Source organism: Drosophila willistoni, assembly GCF_018902025.1.
Source record: "Drosophila willistoni isolate 14030-0811.24 chromosome XR unlocalized genomic scaffold, UCI_dwil_1.1 Seg143, whole genome shotgun sequence".
Classification (NCBI taxonomy): Eukaryota; Metazoa; Arthropoda; class Insecta; order Diptera; family Drosophilidae; genus Drosophila; species Drosophila willistoni.
The window spans coordinates 3,619,368-3,629,360 of NW_025814056.1; the positions used below are offsets into that span (position 1 = coordinate 3,619,368).

Here is a 9,993-nt window from a genome sequence, read left to right on the forward strand (position 1 = left end):
TTTTGTTCAACAAATTCCAAGGTAAAGTATTCTAAAGTTTTTGACTTTGATACAAAAACAACAACGAAGCCTTTATTTACTTTTTTTTTTATTCAACGTTTAATATATATTTGTTGAATCTACTCTTAAATTAGAGCCTAACAACAAGTTTGAGATATTTTTCTTAGTCTAGTACTTAAGATAAATCCTGGGGATATTGCAGGCGGCCCTAATCACTTGTTATTGGGTTGGTCTGTCATTTCTTTTAAGACGAGTTCTATTATTAGTTCGCGTAAGGCAATTGGCAAGAACATCCGGACGTTTTGTAGCTGGGATAAATTTTCCTTCGCTATTTTCTAAATATATGCTCATTTTTGTTCAACAAATTCCAAGGTGAAGTACTCTAAAGTTTTTGACTTTGATACAAAAACAACAACGAAGCCTTTATTTACTTTTTTTTTTTTCAACGTTTAATATATATTTGTTCAATCTACTCTTAAATTAGAGCCTAACAACAAGTTTGAGATATAGGAGGAGTTGTATAGGAGGACTTTATACTCCAGACATAGAGGGGACCGAGCATTGATGATCCAATGTAGGCTACTCGCTTTTAGTTTAAGCTGTGACTTTTTTGCTTCGATGTGCTTGCGCCAAGTTAGTCTTCTGTCTAGGTGGATGCCAATGTAAGTGACATCCACGGCTTGAGGAACTGGTACGTTGTTTAGCTTTAGAGCTGGACAGTTTCTTCTGGTAAGCGTAAATGTAACATGTTTGCATTTCTGCTCGTTGACCCGGATACGCCAGGTTGCTAGCCATTCCTCTACCACCTTGAGGTGTTCCTCTAATTTTGCAGAGGCTTGTATTGGGCATTTGGATCTGCTGAGGATTGCCGTGTCATCGGCAAAAGTGGACGTTGTAAGTCCTAAACTTGTTGGTAAGTCTGCAGTGTACAGCAGGTAGAGCAATGGGCCGAGTACACTGCCTTGCGGTACACCAGCTTTGATTTCAAAATCAGCCGAGACGGAGCCATTACATCTTACAGCGAATTTCCTATTGTAAAGGTAAGATTCCATGAGTTTGTGGGTGTTTTTGCCGGATTTTGAACATCAGACCCTCCAGCCAAACTCTATCGAAAGCCTGGGCAACGTCGAGAAAGACAGCAGCACAGTATTCTTTTAGTTCGAATGCTGTTCGTATTTCGAATGTTATGCGATTGACTTGTTCAATTGTACCATGTTTTTCGCGGAAGCCGAACTGGTGTGAAGGGATTGCGTTCTCCGATGCCAGAAATGAGTTTAGTCGGATCTGCAGGACCTTTTCAAGCTTCGAAAGACATGGCAGCAAACTAATTGGCCTATAGGATGATGGCTGGGTTTTGTCCTTTCCCACTTTAGGAATCATGATGATAGTGGACTTTTTCCATGTTCTTGGGAAGTAGCCAATTTTTATTATGGCGTTGAACAGTTTGCAGATATATTGTATGGCGATGATAGGGAGTTCTAGGATCATTTTCGGTGTGATTAGGTCATGGCCAGGGGCTTTTTTCGGTTTTATGTGGTTTTTAATAACTGCAGTGATCTCGTCCGATTGGAGTTCCGAGTACTCACTATCCGTTAATGTGTTCGAAGGGGGAAGTACAGATGAGCTTGATGTTGGATTTGGCTGGAAAACCATTTTAAGATGTGTGGCAAATACGGATGCCCTCTCTTCGTCACTGCGGGCCCATCCACCGGTTGGACTCCTTTCGGTGAAATTGTCTCTGTAGGGGCGCTTAAAGTTGGGTGGGCTTTCCACAGAGGATGTTTAGTGCTGGTTGGACTGAGCTTTTCTGTGTATTTCCTTTGAGCCCAGCTTGGAGAGCCTTGGAGAGGTTGCGATTAGCATGACTTTGGCGAAGTTTTGCTGCTGGTGAGCGAGTAATCTGCCATTCTCTTCTTAGACGTCGTTTTGCCGTTACTAATTGTTCTATCCGCCGGTTCGTAGGCCTGTCAACAGGTTTAGTGTAAGGAGAGGCATGTGGAGTAGATACTCTTGCTGCAGCTCCCATCATCAACTCAAGTGCAGAGACGCACATATCAATGTCCTCTGCAGCATCCAGTTTCGGCGAACAGTCAATGTGGGCACTCATTTACATTTTAAATTTAAGCCAATTTGTTTTGTTGTTTGTGGGCCTATAAGGGCGATCAAGTACTTGAGGTCTTGTTAATAGTGTGAATAGCACTGGAGAGTGATCGGAAGTTAAATCTAGCAGTGTATCCGCAGTGATCCGATTACGTGGAATCCTCTTGGTTACTGCGAAATCAATCAAGTCAGGCACTTTCTGTGGATCTGTGGGCCAATAAGTAGGCCTACCCGGTGAGACGCAATCCATCTTGTTGAGAGGGTTGACTATTGTGTTGTACAACTGCTTGCCTTTAGGATTTACCAGGCGAGATCCCCAGTGCGTATGTTTGGCGTTATAGTCCCCTGCTGCAATAAAGCGATATCCGAGTGTGTTTTTTTGTTTTTCCGTCTGGATGGTTTGTTGCGTAGAAGGTATATTTTGGTATTTGAAAATTATTTTTTGATGTTAAATGTGTTTCCGAAATCAGCAAAACGTCGATTTCACTTGAGTCTAGGAATAGTTGCAGTTCATTTTTGTGCTTGGAGATGCCGTTAGCATTCCAAAAACATAGACGTAGGGAAGCCATTATTTATTCTCGATAAGCTTCTGGTTAAGCAGGTTTTGATTCCGCATCAGTTCGTGCATACAGTTTTGCATGAACGTCGTAAAAGTGGTCATGTTTTGATTGAGTGAGATCAATAGGGCCTCTAAACCACTTGGAGTTTGCTGGCCAAGTTCTGGTGCGCTAGGTTGCGGATTCTGTAGATGGTGGAGAGACGGGGTCTCTTTCGCGGGCTCCGTCTGTCCAGTTCGGAGCACACTAGCGAAGGATACACTAGGACTGGTTGTAGCAGTCATGTTGGATGATCTAACAGCCTTGGCGAAGAAAACCTTCGGTGTGGTTTTGGAGGCGTTCAAGGTGATTTTTGGTCCAGCTGGGGGTTTGCACCCGTTTAGGTGTGATTTAAGATCCTTAAAGACAGGACATCCTCTGTAGTTGGCCGTGTAGTTCCCTCCACAGTTGCTGCATAGCCTTAGTGCGACGTTGTTTCTGTCCTTGGTGCAAATGCCATCTTCATGATGTTCGCCGCAGCCAACACACACTGACCTAAGATTGCAATTGTTAGAGGTGTGGTTGTATTCCTGGCAGTTTTTACACTGCGGTGGTTGGCGTCTCTTATGGGGCTCCTCTACGGTGATTCTTCTGTGCAATAGAAGCTGTAGGTGGTAGATCGGGTGCACTTCATTTGGCTTCGACCGCTTTGCATCAGGTTGGAGCTCGATTTTAAAGAGCGGCTGTGCGACTTTGTTCCTGTTGATGATGTTGACAACGGACTTGACCGCAAACCCTTTTTCGACCATCGCGTCTGCTATTTCTTGAGTAGGGACCGATGGCTCAATCCCCTTTAACACAACCTGGAGACCTTTACTGCTTTTTAGTTGGTAGGTATAGAAGTTTATGTTAGCATTACGGAGGTATTTTTCGATGATGCGGAAATTATCCTCAGTTTGGGTTTGACATTTAATTTCTTTAATGTTACCCCTATTGAGTGGGGTTACAACAAAGTTATTTGCCCCTACTGTTTCTACTAGCTTCGAAATCAGGGCGCTGCAGTTGGCTCCACGGATATATAAAGGGGGTGGTCTAGCCGATTTAACTTTATCTACAGCGCCGGCTTGATCGTCTTGCTGATCGGCAAGAATTTTAAAACGATTCCCGCTAAGGGGTGCTACTCGTTCATTTGGTTTGGTTATTTTCGGCGTATTGCCACTTTTTTTCTTTTGCGGGCTTAGCTTCCGCTTAGTTATTTTAATATATCTATCCATTCCAGTTTGGACAGAAGTCGTTGGGTTTACTATTGTAGCTGACTCTGGGCGACTTGTCGTTATTTACTTTAAAAAAATTGTTCTTATTTTCCTCCAATAGTTTAGAAAACAGCATTAGAGGGTTAAAAATTATTTTTATTAATTGCTTGATTCAAATAAATTTTTAAATTTTAGTTCGAGATATCTTGTTTTTCGATCGTAAACCTATTTTGGATATCTGGTTTTCCTGAACGTGAAAAAATGAAAAGTTACATGTTCCTTGTTAGGGTCAAATTTGACCGCACATAAAAATCCAATCGGATACGCTACGAAAGATACATGTCCTATGATAAATGTTCACATAAAAAGCTTTGATGTTTTATAACATGATAACATGTCTTCAAATAATTCGTTTTTTTGTGAGCAAAGAGGGGAAAGTTTATTAGCATACAGAACCGACCTTCAAGCAACTGAGTTATAGGAATCTATCAATTCAAATCGATAGGTAAATAGACACAAATAAGTTGAAAGCATCAGAGGAGAATTGCGCTTGCAAAAAACAAGGGGAGGACAATTGCGCTTGCAAAAAACCGATCATAATCATGATACAACAATAAAACAAGAAAGTGTTGACACTTGTGACCAAATGATTGGTATATTCTCCTGCAGACGTGCCGATCGACCTATTTTCATATAGGTTTGCTAGGCATATCCGATATTAGCGCATTTACCATTTATGTAGTAATATGTGGACGAGAGTATTTGGAAAACGTAGCATATTAGCTGGTCAAATCGCTTTTTCTTCGACGAGAAAAGAGGCCTCACGCAGAAAATGCTATTGCTCTCGTAAAGAATACTCCAAATCAACTGCCATCATTAAGCCAATAACGATCAGCAATGGAGTCTGTTATGACCAACACAAAAATAAGTGCTTGATGCGAATTATGTCCCTACAACGCAGACGGAAATAAGTAGTGGAACTTTTGCTGTTCTTGCCAGAGGGCTTGTTCTTCTAATCATCACAAACGCTACAATTTGTGCACTGATTGTGAAGGCAATAACTAAAACATAATAAAAACACAACTAAAAACTGAGTATATACCAATTTTTGTTAATTAAATTAAAAAGTATCATCAAGGAAGTAAGGTAAATTGAATATAAATTTGAATTGTTATACCCTTGCAAAAAGGGTATATTAATTTTGGTCAGAAGTCTGCAACGCATAGAAAGAAGCATCTCCGACCATATAAAGTATATATATTCTTGATCAGCACGACGAGACGAGTTCAAATAGCCATGTCCGTCCGTCTGGATCAACGCAAACTCCTCCTAGACCGTTAAAGCTACAGAGCTGAAATTTTGCATGTAGGCTTGTACATGGTAAGAAAAGAGTAACAAACAACTTGCAAGGGTATACAAACTTTGGCGCGGTCGAAATGAATTGACATGAAGCCTGATAAAAGCCAATGATACATTTTAATATATTGTCTTAGGAAAAAACAAAGTTAATTTATGGAATGTTATACATATTTGCCAGTAATGAATATTAAACCATAAACATGCAAAAGGAATATTTTTCTATCACGTCAACGGAAAATCAATGTTGTGCGCCTATCACTAGACATTGAGCTGAATTTCCATTTAACATATTAATTGCACGATCACGGAATACTTTCAAATAGGGAAAATACGATAAGAAGTGCTTTAACAACTGAGCATAAAGTATAAACAATTTCAATTTTCGAAACTATGGTTCATTACAATAAGTATTTTTCAAAACAATTGTCGCCTTCTAGATTTTAGAATTTTACAATTATACATAACAAATCTATATATATAAAATTGTAGGCCGCTTTTTTGTAATTAAATAAGTCCTTTAGGAATCAACCAATTTTGCCCATTTTTTTTTGTAAATGTTCGTTGTGGCCCAAAGAAGGATTTTTTTCCAAAAGAAAGTTAATTTTCAGTTTAACCAATTAACTAAAGGCGTTGTAAAATGAATGAATAAAACCAGTGTTATACAACACTATACGTTAGAGGTATACGTCAATTTTTTGCGTTCAATGAGCTGCAAAGATTTTTCCATCAGCACAATGAATTGGTCAAATTATTCAAGAATGCACTGGATCAGATGCCCACCGATGACCATACAATCATAATATGTGCTGACAGAACATCACTCGGACAACATGCCAGGCGATTTAATGCACCAACAATCGATGAAGTTGCAATCGTAATAGTTGGAGAACAATTTCATCAAAGAGATATTGTTTTGCATCGTAGGAATGAGCAACTAAATCGTATTTCTGTGTTCCTCAATCATACTATTAAGAAATATCAATGCACCAAAACTTTGCAATGGAACAAGACTTTGTATAAAAAAATTAATGCCTAATTTAATCGAAGCAACAATTCTAACTGGCAAAGAAAGATGAGAAGTTGTATTAATACCAAGGATTCCATTGATATCAACTGACATGCCATTCGAATTGAAACGTCTTCAATTCCCAGTGCGTTTATCATTTGCAATGACGATAAATAAAGCGCAAGGACAAACCCTTCAAGTGTGTGGGGTAAATTTAGAAGAGCCGTGATTTTCTCACGGACAATTATACGTGGCATGTTCCAGGGTGGGAGCACCAAATAATTTGTTTATTTATACACCTGCAAACAAAACAAAAAATATTGTATACTCAATAGTATTAAAATAAGTTAAGTGCGTAGCAAAAAATTTGAAAATTGCCACGTCGAACATTTAATGGATGAACTAAACATTTAATTCGCCAGCAAGTAAAAAAGGGGGCAGAGCAACGCTTGCCGGGCCAGCTAGTTGGAATATAAAATAAGTGATTATTTTGAATTTGACGAAGGAAATTTGTTGTTTTTTCCTTCTCGCCTGTCATTGGGGATTGAGTTGAATTTCGACTTAACATATTATCACGGAATTTTTTAAAATAAGGAAACTAGAATAAAAAGTCTTTGAACGCCAGCAAATTTATGGGAGAAGTTCTTTTGTTGAAGTTAAAAATTGAAATCAGCTTATAGTAAGGAAACAAAATGATTCAGTTGTTACCCCAACAGAGGGAAGTAATTGAATGAGCAAACCCATGAGTTGTCCCTGTATTTAAAGGATTTTTGAGCGAATTTCGCCATGGCGACTTTATGAAAACAAACTCTAAGTACTATGCAACACTGACAATGATATCGATAAGTAAAACTTACTGTTCAACACGTTCAGTGTTGAAAAAGAGTAAAGAATAAAAATGAATATAAAAAGTCGTATGTAGGAGTATAAACCAAAGGCCGCAACAAAAAAAAAATATTTTATGCAAAAATAATGGACATAAAACTAAGAAATGGATCAAACAAGCAACATCAGGCCATGGCTACTTGATAAAACTAAACTCTTTAAGTATTATGCAACACTAAAATTGCTATCGATAAGTAAAAGGTAAATATTTACTTAAGCTACTCGGGCCCAAAACGCGCTTAAACTACATAAGTTTGGTATCAAACGAAAGAGAAAAATTCTACGAGCACGACCTCAGGTGCGCCTTGGCGATTTATTATGTAGTTTTTGTAAATAACAAAAGAAAAATTAAGCCTTTATGGGGACTATAGCTAAAAGTAGCTCTTTCCGGCTAAAAGAAGCTGTCAAATTTTGAGTTGCCAGATGCCAAATTTCGGATACTCGAATACGCGGGCTTTTTGAAACTTTTGTTCGCACTATTCTCAACTGACGAAAATATTGTTGAGTTTACATTATTTCTTGATTTTAGAGAACAAATATATTTCAGAATACAATATTTGGCTGCCAGAGCAGCAGATAAAAAATATACCTTTATCTGATTTTTTCACTTTTCAACACTGAAGTCTAGAGTAGCTTAAGTAAACATTTACCAAGAAAAAAACAACAATTACAACAAACAAAAGTCAGCCTAAATATGCATGATTTTTATTCATAAAAATAAAATATAGTTATTTATTAATAGATTAAGTAAACTCTGCCTTTTGTCAACACTTTTGTCAACTCTTTTGTCTTTTGCTTAACACTAGACGTCTTGAAAAAAAAGTGTTTTAATAGCTATCGATACAATGCCAGTGTGGCATAATAAAAAAAGTAATTATTTTCATCAAGTAGTCGTGGTGAAATTAGCTAGAAAACTCTATAAATATAGGAGGAGCTCATGGATTTTCTCATTCAGTAACTTCCCTCTGCTGGGGTAGCAACTGAATTAGGTTTCCTTATTTTAATCAAGTTTTTTTTTCCACATTTAAGCATCTCGTAATGCTAACTTTCATCACGAGTTCAATGAGCTTCGCATACTCAGCCACCTTGTATCTGCCGTTTTCCTTTTTCAAATACATAAGTTCAAATCCCCTAATTAATTCAAAAGGTATGGATGTCTAGAAAACGTTTATGTGATTAATTTGTTTTTGCCTGTTCGTAGAAACGTAGAAACCAAAAATGCGTTGGTACAGTCCCACTAACGAACAAATTGACAAGTAAATTTAATAGTATGAGATCAATACTTAGTCTGTTGTTAACGTCAAAAACTATTATTAGTAAATAGCCACGTATTCGTATATTCCTTATTCATAAACACGTCCTTATTATATATTTAATTTAACTCGTATTTTCCTTATTTTTAAATATCACCTTTTCAGTAATAAACCTACCTCCGCTAACTGCTACTCTATAACATCACGGAATGTAGTTAAAATCAAAATTCAGTTCGTTTTTAATTCACATTCAGTTTCTTCCTTCCTTTTGTGCTTTTTGCCATTTCCTAATACCTTGAATCAGTTTTTAACTCATTCATCCGATGTGGAGTTAATACATCGTATGCGGATTGGTCCTGACCAAACTAATCACAATATTCTTGCAGAATATATATTTTTGAGTTAGGGGAGAGATTTGAGATCCATCACCCTCTTTCTATTTTCCTGTTGACGTAGCTTCTTGTTTGTGCTTGTGTTCTGGTAGAAAAGTTCGGCTAGAACTTTTTCTGTTCTCCTGCCTGTATACGGCTTTCGATTTGTTCAATTTAGCGGATTTTCTTACGAAGTTTCTTCAATAGTTTAGTGGCATCCGTTTCAGAAGAGTCCTCCAATTTCAGGGATTCATCTAAAATCTTGGCCAGGGCATTCACATTTTTCTTGGCCACAGTTTGATTAGCCTTAGGAGTGTTAGTAGCTGCGCTGCTGCTGCTGGTGGTGTTGGTGGTGCTGCTTGTGTTGGTTTGTACTTGTGGAACACTTGAGGATACAGTCTTGGTTCCCTTCGCTGTATCAATCTTTTTGGCTTTGGCCTTTTTCTGTTTTTCCTTTTTCGCTTCGGCTGCTACAATTGGGCACATTCCCGGTGGTACACCTGTCTGCCTCTTGGCCACAAATTGTTTGCCTTTACTCTCGTACAGTGGCACCTCTTCCTGGGGTACATAGCCATCCTTGACGCGACGTGCCTTCCGCCATGTGCCGTCCGGACGTTTTGTAGCTGTGATAAATTTTCCTTCGCTATTTTCTAAATATATGCTCATTTTTGTTCAACAAATTCCACGGTAAAGTATTCTAAAGTTTTTGACTTTGACACAAAAACAACAACGAAGCCTTTATTTACTTTAGAGATGGGATCGGGAAAGAAAATGCTTACCGTCCCATCCCGTCCCGAAATCAAATTTGCTTTTCCCATCCCGGTTATCCCGAAAAATTTTCAGTCCCGACCGCGGGTCCCGACATTTTCCCGAAATTTTTTTTTCATATATGCATAATTACTTTATTTATATATTTGTTTTTCCAATAAACTCTTACTTTATATATCCATATTTTTATTTAAAAACAATATTTTTTCAAAATTGTCTCCAATAAGCCGAGTTTTTCTGTCTCCCAAAATTCTACTTGAAGTAGAAAAAACTCTTTCGCTAGTTGCAGAGGATGTCGGAACATTTAAAGTTTGCCTAGCCAGCATTTGCAATAATGGCAATTCATTGCACTGCTTCCAAAAATATAATATATCCACATTTTTCTTAAGTTTAACATTCTTAATATAATTACTAATTTCTTCGTCAATATCATCTTCACATGGAAAACACGAAATATTGCAC

General features: G+C 37.9%; 1 pseudogene; it reads right to left on the bottom strand.

The window, feature by feature from the left end:
* Positions 1–8,886: 8,886 nt before the first annotated feature.
* LOC6645264 lies at positions 8,887–9,442 on the bottom strand (annotated as a pseudogene).
* Positions 9,443–9,993: the final 551 nt, after the last annotated feature.